The following is a 16,854-nucleotide window of genomic DNA, read 5'->3' on the forward strand; positions in this document are numbered from 1 at the left end:
CAGGAGGCGTGTGTGCGTGGGAGGGAGGAAGAGAGGGATTGTGGGGGAGGAGAGGAGACGCACCGCCTACACTGCATCAGGATTGGAGGATCTCTGGCTTGAGTGACGCTGCTCCTGGCCAATAGTAGTACAGCAACAGCAGCTCAGATGATGGAGTCTCAAAAGGAAATCATTGCCTTCACACTATGGTGACACTATTAAGGAATCTTTGCAGATGTTATTATGAGAGATGAATTGTGTGTTTATGGGATACACAAAAAAATAAAACCTTAAAATTAAGCTTGCTACAGGTCATGACGGTTCTAGACAGAGTTTAATAACAAAACATTGTCAATGAAACCTGTATAATATTAGGGGTTGAATATGGCTCCTTAATGGCCTACACACACACGCACACGCACAAACGCACGCATAGAAATATTTTGTGACATTATAGTAAATGTCTTTACTGTCACTTTTGATCAACAAGTAAAGTAAAAGTATTGTAACACATGAAGTTTTGTGTTGATCATTTGTTTTAATGCATTTTATACACCAGTTTTGGCCTCCATGAAGCTCAGAGTGGGTTTCTCTCACAACTGAGCAAATGAAAACAACTGTAGTGGAGCTGGAGTCCAGTGATTATAACGCTTCAAATATGTGGCTCCAGACTGACTGGGCATTGGCAACATGCAAAGCTTGATGCTTTGGCTTCGTTTGGAACTATTTTCATTGGCAGAGAAGGAAAATATCAAAGGGATATAGTTCATCCAAAAATGGAAATTTTGTCATCATGTTGTTCCAACCCTGTATAAGTTTCTTTCTTCCGTTAAAGGAACACGCCGACTTTTTGGGACTTAAGCTTATTCACCGTATCCCCCAGAGTTAGATAAGTCCATACATACCCTTTTCATCTCCGTGCGTGGCGTAACTCTGTCTGACGCACCCACCGCTAGCCTAGCTTAGCACAAACACTGGAGGTAAACGGTTCCAGCTAGCACACTGCTCCCAATAAGTGACAAAATAACGCCAACATTTTATTATTTATATGTTGTGATTTGTACAGTCACAGCATGTACAAATAACAAGGTCACATGAGACACAGCCATCTTCTAACATACTGGGAACTATATTCTCAGAATCAGTGAGCACCGCCCAAGAAGCAGTGCTTCGCCTTCTGAGAATATAGTTCCCAGTATATATAGCTACGGTTAGAAGATGACTGTGTCTAATGTGACCTTGTTATTTGTACACGCTGTGACTATACAAATCACAACATGTAAATCGGAAAATGTTGGCGTTACTTTGTCACTTAATGGGAGCAGTATGCTAGCTGGAGCTGTTTACCTCCAGTGTTTGTGCTAAGCTAGGCTAGCGGTGGGTGCGTCAGACAGAGTTACGGCACGCACGGAGATGAATAGGTTATGTGTGGACTTATGTAACTCTGGGGGATACGGTGAATAAGATAAAGTCCCAAAAAGTCGGCGTGTTCCTTTAAACACAAAATAAGATCTTTTTTTTAAAAAAAGTGGTAATTAAATGGTAGCATGATCATGCTGATAAATATATACTAACCATTAATATACTAGCATTAATGTATCATATCTTTGGTTAAAATTGTTCATGACAGCATACATCTAATTATAAGGTTTATAAAGATACTTTATAATGCATACAATCTTTATAGAAAGCGTTTGAAAATGAAAACCCGAGAAACATAAATCTAGCATGAGAAAAAGGCATAACACATCACACATAAAGTGTGCTCAATGTACTGTGTATCTTACATGGGTGATGGTGCCTTTTACAAGGACAGCTAATATTTATTTGCAGGGCGGGTTGACTTTAAATGTTTACTCTTCTCTCACGGTCTGGTTATAAATGTTGAGCTGCAGTCTTTATGTCCTCTAAAACTAATGCAGATTATTAGTCTTGTGTCCATAAACCATAATTGCTTTCTATCTAACAGAAACAAGCCCAGTCAATGACATCACCCAGATAACTCAACTACCTGGATCATCTGGTATTTAACAAAAAGAAAAAACAATCTCTGATTTATGTTTCTCTCTGTATTTTACCATGATTACCCGTGCAATCGCCACGCTTCTCTGGAATTAAAGCGATAGTTCACCCAAAAATAAAAATTCTGTCATCATTTCTCACCCTCAGGTTGTTCCAAACCTGTATGAATTTCTTTCTTCTGCTGAAAAAAAATAATATATATTTTGAAGATATGTGGGATGGTGTGATGTCATGTGATTGACAGGTTGTCCCGCCTTCATGCCAGTAAACTTGTCATCAGAGAACAGAAGAGATGTCAGAGGAAGGGGACGTTATTTTGATTAAAGATTATGAGGGGACTTGAATAAAAAATCGAATAAAAAAAAATGATGTGCATGGATAAATCATTCTGTCCATTTTTATTTCATGATGACTGTAATTGATCAAAATCATTGCTAGGGACAATTTAGTAGCCGCTGGATATGTCCCTAGCATCCCTACTAAATTTGACACCCTTACTAGGTCCCCATTGTGACAACTTGTGACACTCCTGTAGGCTATTGTTCACTACACACACTATCTAAACCTTTGTTCTTTTTGATCACTGAAATCTGTTTGATCATGTTGGATTTAGGACATTTATGAATAGTTAGAATTAGTATGTATTAAATATTTGCTATTAAATGTTTTTTAAATAAAATTCTTAAAATAATACTTTAAAAATAATCCAATCTGTAGTTTGTAAATAAGCAATTGCTCTTTTCCTGCACTCTGGCACCCTCTGGTGAAATGTTTAAAAATTAACTCGAACCTAATGGTATTTTTTATTTACTTTTTTTCTACGAATAATCTGTTGCAACCCTAAATACAAAGATCTCAACTGAAAGTATTTCCATTAAAAAATATTAACTACTTATCATCCATGCAAAATATACGGCAATGAATGGTCATAGAATTGCAGCTGTCCTCAAGCAGAAAGGACACCGTTAGCATAGTCACAGATGATACAGCTTATCGTGGATAGTTTATTATCTTTTTTTTTTTCATCCTGAACACATTTTCCTATTTCAAGTATTTTGTCTCTCTCTGACACTTCCAAATTGCTGCACGGGGATCACGTGTCCACTGCACCACTGCCATCAACTCCAGTGGTCAAAGGGCACAAGGGCAGTGAAAAAATATAGCTTTTTTTATCGTACAACTTCAGAGACTACATTAACATTATTTAACACCTATTTGTTAAAGTTGTCTTTTGTGTCTTCGACAGGCAATTCAAACCGCATGAAATCATTAGGCCGATTATGTGCATGGATTGCCAGGGGAAATAATCCGATTACCACGATGTTGAGCTGCTCGCGGAAAAAAGCAGCATGGAAAGCACAAAACTTCTACAGTCAGAGTTTAAGAAGAGAGCATAAGAAGATCATGGATCAGAGACGGTGCTAAATAGAGACAGTAAGACTGCAACAGTTGGGATCAACTCATTGTTGCATGATTAGCCTACATGGAATTTGAATATAGGCTAAATGGCATAATATAGAAAATAGGCTATGTGGTATAGAGTTGCTACTTTTATTGAGTCTTTCCCCAAAGCAGAAAAGAAAATTGATCAAATCAGGGTTACTATCGTTAAGAAAAAAATCAATTAAAACGACAATATTTCTTGAAATAAAATAAAATATATAAAAACAAACTGAGAAAAGTTGCCCTGGCATCTAGCTTAAATAAATAAGTTAGAGAAGTGACTAAAGTAAAGTAACTATAACGGTATATCAATTATACTAAAATAACACTGCATGCAATGCATTAACACTCCTCTGTAGATCTACAGTGTGACAAATAAAGGTAGGGTAGTCAATTTGTTTTATAAATACTTTTTGTTTTACTGGTTGAAGTTCTCTTCTTATCCTGATAGCGATCAATAGAAGTGGTCTAAATATTAAAACGTGTACATCACACAACATCAGCGCATTCCTTGAGGATATAATGAAGAGTTGCACACAGACAGTCATGGAAATTATGGGCATAACAAGAAATTTTACTCTTCTTTTTTATGCTCCTCCCATGCAAACATTGATGATACAGTGCCAATGTTGTGCATTGTTGCCAGGGCGTTGCTAAGCAGTTGCTAAGGTGTATATTTCTTCTATCAAAATATAACTAGGCCTACTTAAAATCTATTCTATATATATTTTGTGTGTGTATATATATATATATATATATATATATATATATATATATATATATATATATATATATATATATATACAACATTGTTACTTGAAATAAAATAAAATACATAAAAAACTTAAACTAAAGAAAAGGAAAATATAACTATTTTAAATATATTCCAAATATATTTTGTATATCCCTTGAGAGTCTGACACTTATACTGTATTAAACCTTCCAATGCCAAAGTATATTACAAAATAAAATGCATTTAAAATCTTACATTTTTTACAACATCCCCCCCAATAGCTGGGGCGCCTTTTACCCCAAATATACTTTTACATATCCTCCCGTTATTGATAAACTGATTAGCTTGAACAAAACTGAAAATCATTAAGAAGACCTTTGTCTCAAAATATAGTCAATAATTTTGATAGATTCTCATTAGCTACATATATCTACATTTAAAAAAACCTTTAAATATTAGATCAAATTTGCGCAGAATCAACTTTGCGGTGTTGTCCGCGATCGAATAAGCCAAATTTCCACGTGCATCATTGGCGTATGTTGAGAAATGTGCTGAGCTGAATTTTGGTGCCATCTAGTGTTTTAAAAGAGAATAAAGCCACTGCCCATTTTACCGCGTCACGTCTTAAGCCCCGTTGTACCCTACCTTTGGAAGCATCTATATGTCTCTTTTGAGTATATGTCTATCAGTTGCATGCCGTGATGTTGACATTTTTTTCTTGGCAAAAATTGCTTTTGGCAAGTTGGATGGGGAATATTTGTGAACAATATTTCTGAAGTCATTCAAATGGATTGAGGTTTGGGATTTGACTGGTCCACTAGGGCCTTTTTGATTTGACGCCACTCCCCAGTGACTTAAGCTCTGTGGCTGGTCTGCTGGAAGATGAATTGTTTTCCAAGTGCACGTTCTCTTGGGACTGCTGCTTTATTTCCTGCAGGTTTTTCTGCATCCATCAATTTTTCCTTCTATCTCAATGAATTTTCCAGTCCCTGTTGTAAACAAGCATCTCCAAACACAATGCTGCTGCATCACCCTGTTCCAAATATGCCAGAGATGTGATGAGCTTTAACAACAAGGGCTTATATCCTTTCCATTAATGTCCGATTTATGAATAGTGCATGCTATTCTCCAATTTCTGTAGATGGCTTCCTATTTTAAAATCTCTGTGTTAAATAGCCCTTTTCTGACATTTTATTACATACTTTTATGGATTTTTGTTTCATAATTGTTCTTGTCCATCCATCCATCCTTAATTTGTTTGTTTGTCTGTCTGTCCGTCCGTCCGTCCGTCCGTCCGTCCGTCCGTCCGTCCGTCCGTCCGTCCATCCATCCATCCATCCATCCATCCTTAATTTGTTTGTTTGTCTGTCTGTCCGTCCGTCCGTCCGTCCGTCCGTCCGTCCGTCCATCCATCCATAATTTGTTTGTTTGCTCATTCATCCATCCATCCATCCATCCATCCATCCATCCATCCATCCATCCATCCATCCATCCATCCATCCATCCATCCATCCATCCATCCATCCATTCTTAATTTGTTGGTCCATCCATCCATCCATCCATCCATAACTTGTGCTTGTTCATCCATCCATCCATCCATCCATCCATCCATCCATCCATCCATCCATCCATCCATTCATCTGCTGCCTAAGGAATTAAATACATATGCATTTTTCTTCATTTAAGTAGTCAAATAATTCATTTTTTGAATTGCCTCCTTGCCTCAGTTGAAACTTTATGCTTTATATGACTGAATTAGACATCACATGGCCAAAAAAAAAGAAAAAAAAGAAGAAGTAATAATGCTCTGGGTGGTTATATTGCCAACAACCAGTGTTCACTGAAGGAGTCTGCACTTCAAAGCATGTTTTCAACTGGGAAATCTTGTACAAAGCATTAAATCAAATAAACTAAATTACTCCAGCCCACATTTTCTCGAATTTACAGGTTTGTGCCTTGATAGATGAATCCTTAATTGAAGACAAATTAAATATAACTCTAAAACAACTTAATTTCTCTAAAGTAGCTCATGCATTGAAAGTCTTGCGATTGCAGCGGGAATTAACTCTCATTGCAATCGGGTTGTAATAATGATTCTTTAGCTGGAGGGAATTTTTTTTTTACTCTCTTTGGATGACATTCTAAAGCAATCTCACTTTAATCAAGACCCACCTGCCTATTCAATTATCATTAATCAGAATCAATAAAATTATATTTCTGAACCTTATCCCATGTTGCATTTTCCACAGAAAAACAAAAGAACATTGTACTTACACAAAAATATTTCTTCATTCTGAAATAACCTGCTGACGCTAAAACCTTTGTAACAACTCAACAAGGGGAGCGTAATGGTAAAGGCTGTAGCATTTGATTCTATAGGCTGAAGTATCACAACCCAGTCTCACGGCAGTTCGTGATATGGTCACGTAATTTAATCTATTGATTCGTGGCACGGGCACGTTTATTTCGTTATTTTCGTAATTCCAGCACGTTTTTTAAAACTAATGTATTTCAATGGGAAGCATCTTTCGTGATCAAAGCACGATTCTATCTGCCTATCGGGCTGCAGTAGAGAAGCTGTTTAATCAACATTTATTCACGAGATCTTATCATGGTTTATGTATTTATTTTAATTATATTATTTCGTTCTTATTGCCAGGGAAGCTGGATTGCTTTGCTGTTTATTGATATTAAAAAAATATATTTTATTAGTAGGAAATCGCGTTGAAGAAGTCTCATTCCGAACACCTCGCGATATTTGGCATCAGTGCACGTGTGCCAGATGTTGGTAAGTAGTCGTAAATACGCTGTCCTAATAATGTTTGATATAATGTATTTTCTGTGTGTCGAAATTAATCAGATTAGCTCAAGTTCAGTCACTGCATTATATCTGTCATCTCAACGGAGGCTTTGCGTTTCATTGCTTTCTATGAAAATGGTTTCTATGGTGATTAAACATTGTCTGTCACGTGATGTGCTATACAGTAGGCCTAGAGTAGACCTTCAATCAGTTAATCATATTCATATCAGGTTTTTAAGTTGTACAATTAGTTCCAAAGTTGTATGTGTAGTAGAAGCACAGTAAAAACAACACCATGCTTTTACCACAGTAACATTAGTTTGACTGTGATAAGTGTAGTAAAAAGACAGTAATCACACAACTTACCATGCTTTTACCACACTATTGGTAGTTTTAATGTGGTACTTATTGTAAATGCACAGTAACCACAACACTAACCATGCTTTTACCTCAGTAACCTTAGTTTTACTGTGATGGGTAGTAAAGGACAGCAATCACAAAACTTACCATGCTTTTACCTCAGTATTGGTAGTTTTAAAGTGATAATTGTTGTAAATTATGCATATTAACCACAACACCTACCATGCTTTTAATGCTTAATAATGTAACATCCAATATTTGTAAGGAAAATCAGTACTTTTTCCTTTAAATAATCCTATATATTATACATAATGATATTTTATTTTCTCTGTTTTCAGCTGAAAAGACCAAAAGGGCCTTTCGAACTCAGTCAGCCCATTATTGTTTGAGGACAAGTAAACGGAGGAGACGGACCGCTGCAAAGACAAATATTCGCAAGGGTAGGTATGTGTTGGTTTTAACCCTAAATCAAACATTTTATCAAGCATTTGTTGTTTCTTAAACCTGTTCTTACAAAACCCATAGCCCAATCAGTATGAACAGTCTCAAAGTCTTAATAATTCACAAGATTTAACAAGTTGTCAAATTCGTACGATACTAGTACATATTTGTATACTCGTACATAATCCTGCAGCTTTTACTCCTAGTGCTCATTGGCTACTGCCTCAATTCCTGTACATATTTATCGCGATATTTGTAAATCAGTTGCGCCCCTTCTTGGATAGTAGTCTGATGTCCCACACACTGTCAGAAAGTTTATATTAATTGCATTGTGTATTCATTAAAATTATTACAAATTAGTCCCTGTCTGTTGTGTTCATGTTCCAATGTCCAATGATACATGATGTCTCTCCACACCTCATAACCTACCTCTGTTTGCAAGAGTGGAAAAGCTAATCTGACTTGTCACATGACATCAGATACGCGATTATTTTGTCGTAATCAGATCAGTTACACTGCTGATAACTGTCCCGTTTGCATGTAAATCATGTTATTTTTAAACGAGTTCATATGATTATTGCTTGCTATTAAAGACATACTTTTATTCATAGAAATGCCCACATATCAGTGAACGTATAACATAAAAATGCTTTTAACATTTAATTATGCAACACTCTTTACAGAAATATATCCCACAGTTATGGATAAACTCCCAACATCATCATCAAGTCCTGTGCTGGGCACATTGGGCAACAAGTGTCCTCCAACGTATTCGATCCGTGGCCAAGTTCTCCGCATCTTCCCATGGGACACTGACATCGTTCAGGTCTTCGTGAAACATCTGTCTCCATGTCTTCCCAGGTCTTCCCTGTCTCCTGCATCCTCCTGGTGGTGTCCACTTCATCACTGTCTTTGGGTGGTGTTGTTTGGGCATGCGTCGGATGTGTCCAGCGAGGTGCACCCTTTGCTCTGTCACAGTTTCTGAAAGTCTTCATGTGAAGTCCCACTCCTCCTCAGGATCTCTTTGATATATGCAGAACCAATATTGAAAATAGTGATTTATCTTTTTTCCATATTGTTAAAGCATTTTGTTTTCTCTTTTCAGCTTCATAAACTGAGCTTGATGTCTGCCTAATGCCTTTATCAAAGAAGCGTCAGTGCGCATCAGGTGTTTTGCTAAAGGACATATTCATTGCCATCCATTAGTTCTAGTCATGCAGTGACTTCATGATGCAATAGACACATGTATATTTCTGCAAGTGTATAGCAGGTGTTTGTCCGAACAATTGAAGATAGTGAGAGTGTTCAGGAAAACCTTTAGAAAACAATCCATATTTATGGAAATCTTATTGGTGCTGAAAGAATATTACAGAAATGAGACACTTGACATAATGGACATTATTCTGAGTTTGTTACCTTTACATTTAGATGGACTTAATGTCTTACATTTAGCTTCATTAAGCCTTTTATTACAGTGGTCACTATAGTAAATGTCCACCATAACTACATCTATGGTATCATCATTACATCACTACCTGGTTAATGTAAATGTAATATACCCGTGAATGTATTTTATTGAAGCATTTTCTTACTGACGTTTATAATCATTAACTATTTTAAGTTGCCTTTCATTTAGTGACAATAAAGTGATTAATGATCACAAGGATATAGAATTAAAGGTGAGTGTAAAACGTTGTGCTTACGTTTTTGCCTATTTGTTCTTTAAAGCGAAGAAACAAATATATTTTCACATAACAAAGTTGAATCTCATCTCTTGGTTTGTAAAAATATAACTTCATCATAGCGATTTGTTTTAACGTTACTGTATATGTCCCTATAATAGATTGCCCCTGTATCTTATACCTGTTTTTTTATATAATTAACTTATTTTTATACTGTTGTGCAGTCGGTTTGGCACTACATTTGTCTTTAAACAGTTTGACATTAAATATTGGAATATGCTTTCAAAATTGTGTGCATTCATTGTGATTTTGTTACATTTATTTGAATATAATTGATATACCTTTGATATACTATACATACACTGTAAATGTTAGAAGCACTTTAGTATATGTAATTATCTTTAATTAAAATACTGCAGAACTACCCCTGCTGTAGGCCATTGCTTAGAAAAAAGTTTATCTTTCAAATGTATTTATGAATTAGTCTAATCAAATAAAAACATTTGTGTCATTGATCATGTGATCTCGTTTTTGGATGGTAACCACACAAAGGAGTCTTTTGTTTTTAAATGTGAGTTTTATAATTTAATTAGAATTAATACATTACAGCCCAAATATTGTTTGGGTTTAAATATGAAATATTTAAGGTATCTATCCCTGTAGCCGGAACCAGAAGAGATCTGTCATCATTTACCATAAATGGGCAAGTAAGTGTGATGCATCTGTACAGCTGGATTGTTATTGGCTGTGACTTTATCGCAGAACTCGCTGTGATTGGACTATCGTTTAACCCATATAAAACGGCGCTTCATGTTACAAAGTATGTTTTGGTGTTATTATTGCGTTAGTTATACATAAAGTTAATGATAAAGTGTCTCTGTTTTGTGAGAAATTGCTCCTTTACTGAGATCCCCACCCTAACCCTAAGCATGGCTGCACATTTCAATGAACTACAGGACAATGTTTCCTGTTCCATAGATAGCATGACAGAGATATGTGGGTAATGTAGTTTAAAACGTTTAGTAATGAAACAATAAATGTTAAATACATAATATCTTTAATGGACAACTGGATATCTAAATGTGTTCATTGTGCAAACCTTTATGACATATATGAGGGACAGGCTGAAATTTGATAATTTACTGTGAGCACTTTAAAAATAACCTTTATGCCAGCTTTCCGTATATGTTAGAAAACTGGGCCCAACATTATTTAGTAAACATAGCATAAGCAGTTGTCCTGCCGATTTTCTCTTTGATACACTAACCGGACTGTGAGTTACAGCCATTTGAAATGTGCAGTTTTTTGCTCTTCTGGGGGGCCCTTGGGGGTGGAAGTGCAGTACAATCTACACAGATCTACACACACTATTACACAGGGATAATGCACCATTCAGTAAAACAAACAAAACAAAACAGTGCCTACATTTCCTTTTCACCCCCTCTGATTGCTGCTTATATGCCTGACATCAGTAACGTCTATGCTTTCATTTTAAATGCAGTAGTAGATGTACTAGAATGATCAACATGGATCATCTTCAATTATGCTTGAAGTGTTTATAGCAAGATAGCCACTGCAGCCTCTTGTTATTCACATAGCTTCCCTTTATTTCACTGCAAACATTGCAGTTGCAGCTTATACATGCAAGTATGTGCAACTTTTGTTGCATTGTTTTGTTGCAACTTTTGTCCCAAATATCATTAACCAGATCTAAATGTGTATGTCCTAAGAAAAAGAATCATGGTAATTAATTATATGTAGTTGTTTTTAAATTATGAACTAAACTAAAGAAATAAGAAATTAAAATTTCTCAAATATTGTTTTTATTTACTGTACCAAACACCACTTTCAATAAACAATATTCACCATACTTTATTACACAACACTTTATTGGAGGACACAGCATAAAGTTGATAAAGTAGCATAAAGACAATGAGATTCAAGATAAATAAAAATGTGTCTTCAAAAATACATTAACATCATATTAATCCATTCACAGCTGCTGAGCCACAAAATGAGTGCCAGAGAATCATATTCAGTCACCTATGATACAGAAAACAGATTTGATATTGTGTTGGAAAATAATGATTCATTATCAGTAAACTGGTTTCTTGCTCTTCCCTGTACATGTCTCGATCATGTTCATGTTCTTCTTCCTCGTCTAAACAGTTTGTTCAGGTGTACCCTACAGTACAACAGAAGATGTGATCACTGATGTGGTGTAGCTTTTTCTCAACCAGAGGAAGAAGTCTCAACATCCCATTGTCAGGCGTTCTCCAGTCCTGGTCTGAAAGTAAAGCAAAAAACACAAACAATACAAATTAAGTTGTTTAATGGACAGTCAGGTCAGCTTATGGCTACGTTTACACGTGGATGGCTATTTTCATAAACGGACATTTCACCCCTCTTCGTTTTCAAAAATAACATCGTGCACACGAACCCGTGTATATGCCGTCCAGAGCATGCCAAACCTGTAGGTGGCAGTGTAACGAGAAGCTCAAGCCCACGTTAGCCAATCAGAATCCCGAAAATAGTCTCATATTGTGACGGCGACTGCCTAAAACTCAGTTTTTCTCAGTTTACATGCAAACGTGCAAACAAAGTTTTCCAAAATCTCCACTTTGGCCGGAGTTTTTAGAAATAATCGTTTTCTGTGATAAAAACTGGGTTATCGTGTAAATGAGAGGCCAAACCGCAGGGAAATATCAGTGTCTTCACTTCGTGTAAACGGGGCCTATTTTCTGCGATATATTAAGCAGTGATGGGCTACTCTGGCCCTTAGCGTCCACTGTCCTGCAGATTTAGCTCCAACCTCAAACCCTCCTGCCTATTGTCTATAAGTAAAGGTGAAGACTTTCATATGTGCTCAATTAGGGTTGGAGGTAAACTCTCAACCTTAAAAAGGAGAACGCAAAAGGGCCAGAGTTGCCCGTTCCTGATTTAAATTTACAAAGCAGCAGTCAGTACATTATATAATATACACATTGATTTATTTTATACACATATATATATATATATATATATATATATATATATAATATTTCAGCACATTATATAAGCTAAGTACTGAACAAATTTTTTTTTACCCATATCAACAGCAACCTATTTTAAAATATCTTTAAGAAAGGCATGGTCTCTTTTGCCTTTGCAAGTGATGCTTGATTTTTTTCAAGACAACATACTCTTCTGTCACTTGTTTCAAGAGCTTCACTTGGTCAAAAACCAAGTGATAACCTGTACAATGTAAAATTGTCAACATCAAATTATGTACTACATATTACAGCATTGTTTCAATACAAGACATACCAATGGATTTGCGCACCTTTCTGTCTTCTTTGGGCACCAGATGTTCCTTCCTCACCCGAAACAAAGGACTTATTCGATTAGCTTGTGTTGATATAAGGACTGGTCTTCCTTCTCTGCTGTAAAACAAGAAAGTATCTACTTACTCGTGCAATTACTATTGTTCTTGAAACATAAATTAAGACAGTTATAATTTACCTTACGATTCAGGAGAGAGCATTTGATGAGTAAATACTGATTGAAATGTTCTAGAAACTTTACCTGGGAAGGGCTGATCACGGCAAGATCCGCTGCGACTCACTAGTAGCTCTTGCGAGGGTTGGCTCTTAAAAGAGCTGTTGAGTTTGATGTTGTAGAGATCTAAAAAAAAGGACAAAGTAATCCTGCAATACAGAAAGGAAGGTAATTTTATTACATTACATGCAAGCAGTCTGTTATACAACTGTGGGATATATTTCTGTAAAGAGTGTTGCATAATTAAATGTTAAAAGCATTTTTATGTTATACGTTCACTGATATGTGGGCATTTCTATGAATAAAAGTATGTCTTTAATAGCAAGCAATAATCATATGAACTCGTTTAAAAATAACATGATTTACATGCAAACGGGACAGTTATCAGCAGTGTAACTGATCTGATTACGACAAAATAATCGCGTATCTGATGTCATGTGACAAGTCAGATTAGCTTTTCCACTCTTGCAAACAGAGGTAGGTTATGAGGTGTGGAGAGACATCATGTATCATTGGACATTGGAACATGAACACAACAGACAGGGACTAATTTGTAATAATTTTAATGAATACACAATGCAATTAATATAAACTTTCTGACAGTGTGTGGGACATCAGACTACTATCCAAGAAGGGGCGCAACTGATTTACAAATATCGCGATAAATATGTACAGGAATTGAGGCAGTAGCCAATGAGCACTAGGAGTAAAAGCTGCAGGATTATGTACGAGTATACAAATATGTACAAGTATCGTACGAATTTGACAACTTGTTAAATCTTGTGAATTATTAAGACTTTGAGACTGTTCATACTGATTGGGCTATGGGTTTTGTAAGAACAGGTTTAAGAAACAACAAATGCTTGATAAAATGTTTGATTTAGGGTTAAAACCAACACATACCTACCCTTGCGAATATTTGTCTTTGCAGCGGTCCGTCTCCTCCGTTTACTTGTCCTCAAACAATAATGGGCTGACTGAGTTCGAAAGGCCCTTTTGGTCTTTTCAGCTGAAAACAGAGAAAATAAAATATCATTATGTATAATATATAGGATTATTTAAAGGAAAAAGTACTGATTTTCCTTACAAATATTGGATGTTACATTATTAAGCATTAAAAGCATGGTAGGTGTTGTGGTTAATATGCATAATTTACAACAATTATCACTTTAAAACTACCAATACTGAGGTAAAAGCATGGTAAGTTTTGTGATTGCTGTCCTTTACTACCCATCACAGTAAAACTAAGGTTACTGAGGTAAAAGCATGGTTAGTGTTGTGGTTACTGTGCATTTACAATAAGTACCACATTAAAACTACCAATAGTGTGGTAAAAGCATGGTAAGTTGTGTGATTACTGTCTTTTTACTACACTTATCACAGTCAAACTAATGTTACTGTGGTAAAAGCATGGTGTTGTTTTTACTGTGCTTCTACTACACATACAACTTTGGAACTAATTGTACAACTTAAAAACCTGATATGAATATGATTAACTGATTGAAGGTCTACTCTAGGCCTACTGTATAGCACATCACGTGACAGACAGTGTTTAATCACCATAGAAACCATTTTCATAGAAAGCAATGAAACGCAAAGCCTCCGTTGAGATGACAGATATAATGCAGTGACTGAACTTGAGCTAATCTGATTAATTTCGACACACAGAAAATACATTATATCAAACATTATTAGGACAGCGTATTTACGACTACTTACCAACATCTGGCACACGTGCACTGATGCCAAATATCGCGAGGTGTTCGGAATGAGACTTCTTCAACGCGATTTCCTACTAATAAAATATATTTTTTAAATATCAATAAACAGCAAAGCAATCCAGCTTCCCTGGCAATAAGAACGAAATAATATAATTAAAATAAATACATAAACCATGATAAGATCTCGTGAATAAATGTTGATTAAACAGCTTCTCTACTGCAGCCCGATAGGCAGATAGAATCGTGCTTTGATCACGAAAGATGCTTCCCATTGAAATACATTAGTTTTAAAAAACGTGCTGGAATTACGAAAATAACGAAATAAACGTGCCCGTGCCACGAATCAATAGATTAAATTACGTGACCATATCACGAACTGCCGTGAGACTGGGTTGAGTATCACGCTGTAAATTTTCATGAGCTCTCATCTTTTGCTTCCCAGTCTCTTTTTCATTATGTCTGAGTCTTTCTTTCCCCCATGTGAGGATGAATGGATGTTAAATTTAATTAAGCAGAAAATTTGGTCAGTGCTTTCTCTATCAAAAACGGGTCCTCTGGATTTAACAGCCTAGAAAGGTCTGACTCATTATACATGTGAGCAGTTTAGCCCTGCGGCCTGCCCTACAGGACGGCTCTCAGCAGATCAGTGAACAGTGGCAAACAATGTCTTTATTGATCCTGCAGACTTTGCCATCTAATTTCCTTCAACATTTTATATGGTTTAGAACACATGAGATGAGAAATTTATAGATCCGCTTCATAGAAAAGTCATCGGGCCAATAAATTGTGCTGATAAAGCAGTATATGCATTATGCATTTGTTTACTCAAGTAAGAAGACAGTATGTTTGACATTTTGTTGGTATAGATTAGCACTACAATATGCAGTATGCTTATTTTTCATTTCTGCTTTTTAATTTAAATTGCACATTTTTTTCCTTCTTGCATGCTCTCGACTGACCTTTTCTAGGCATGTACAATTATCAATAAAACGAGGGAAAGGCTAGTGTGACCTCATGGTGATACCTTCCATCTTTATGTTCATTCTGTCATTGGGTTTTACGTGAAAAGGCTTCCAGGGCCCTCAACAGCTGCTCAGCTTCCTCCGGTTAAGGAGGAAGGTAATGGGTAGTTGATGTGGCAGGTCTGTTAATTAAGGCTAAATTTGATTTAGGATTTATAACTAGGCCCACAGATCAGGTCGGATCTGATTAAAGGACACTGTTTAATGAATACACTTGGGAAAATAGTCACATGGCAATAGATTATTTCATCCAAACAAAAGCATTACTGCAGTTGTTGCCTTGAATGTACAGGTAAGGTTTGCAGATTTATATATATAATATATATTTTAAAAATACAATTATAAAATTTATATCGGTTTATATAATTAATAGTTGCATTGAATGCATCCATTCGCTCTCCAAGTGAGATGTTTTAATGGTTTAAATCAAATACATTCAAACTGCATATGTACTCTTAATGTAGACTGTTGATGTGTTACAAACTTGATACCGGTGTCAAAAAATATACATAAATGTATGATACATACATGAGGAAAAATGTATTCTCAGTCAGCGCCACCAATCGTGCAGGCGTGAATTAGCTGAAGGCAATCGAACGTTTCACGTTCAATTGAAAGCTTCGTTCGTCGACGATTAGCTTAGCATTATCGCGTCATGCTCAGTGTGGAAGGGCCTTAAGATCAGGTCAAAATGTCAAGGGCGAGCAATGCATCTATGTCTTCCTTTCAAATCCTACACATTTTCTTTCAAATCCTACACATTGGGCAAATGCTTTTATCCAAACCAAGTTACATTGAATTCAAGATACATTCTATCGGTTATCTAGGAATCAATCCCATGACCTTGGTGTTGCTAATGCCATGCTCTACTGCTACAGGGATAAACTTGTTGCTGCAAATCCTGCACTGACCTTAGATGTCCCTTCTATTCTCCAAAGTCTTTCGACATCCCTTCAGTATTTTCTCAGAATTCCAGTCGCAAGAATCTCTGTCTACATGGTAGATATTGCATAGATCCTCTTGGGAAATATAGGGCTCTGACTGGCGAGGGACCAGCAATCATAAGGACAGGAAGGCTGAATTTAGTTATTGTGAGGTTCTACATCTTTCCTGG

General features: G+C 36.1%; 2 long non-coding RNA genes across 5 annotated transcripts; one reads left to right on the forward strand and one right to left on the reverse strand.

Moving 5' to 3' along the window:
• The first annotated feature begins 6,574 nt into the window (after window positions 1-6,574).
• LOC307009515 lies at window positions 6,575-9,897 on the forward strand. Its single transcript, XR_013800053.1, has 3 exons — window positions 6,575-6,965; window positions 7,676-7,777; window positions 8,462-9,897. It is a non-coding gene; the product is annotated as an uncharacterized lncRNA (long non-coding RNA).
• Window positions 9,898-11,301: 1,404 nt separating this feature from the next.
• LOC307009619 lies at window positions 11,302-15,107 on the reverse strand. Of its 4 annotated transcripts, none has more exons than XR_013800075.1 (4): window positions 14,717-15,107; window positions 13,905-14,006; window positions 12,767-13,146; window positions 11,302-11,747 (listed from the first exon to the last, which is right to left on the reverse strand). It is a non-coding gene; the product is annotated as an uncharacterized lncRNA (long non-coding RNA). The 4 variants fall into 4 exon arrangements; XR_013800076.1 differs by lacking the exon at window positions 14,717-15,107 and having other exon boundaries at window positions 12,767-12,882; window positions 13,025-13,146; window positions 13,905-14,708; XR_013800077.1 differs by lacking the exon at window positions 14,717-15,107 and having other exon boundaries at window positions 13,905-14,708.
• Between the last annotated feature and the right edge of the window lie 1,747 nt (window positions 15,108-16,854).

This window comes from Phoxinus phoxinus (genome assembly GCF_949152265.1).
Source record: "Phoxinus phoxinus genome assembly, chromosome: 13".
NCBI classification, from domain to species: Eukaryota; Metazoa; Chordata; class Actinopteri; order Cypriniformes; family Leuciscidae; genus Phoxinus; species Phoxinus phoxinus.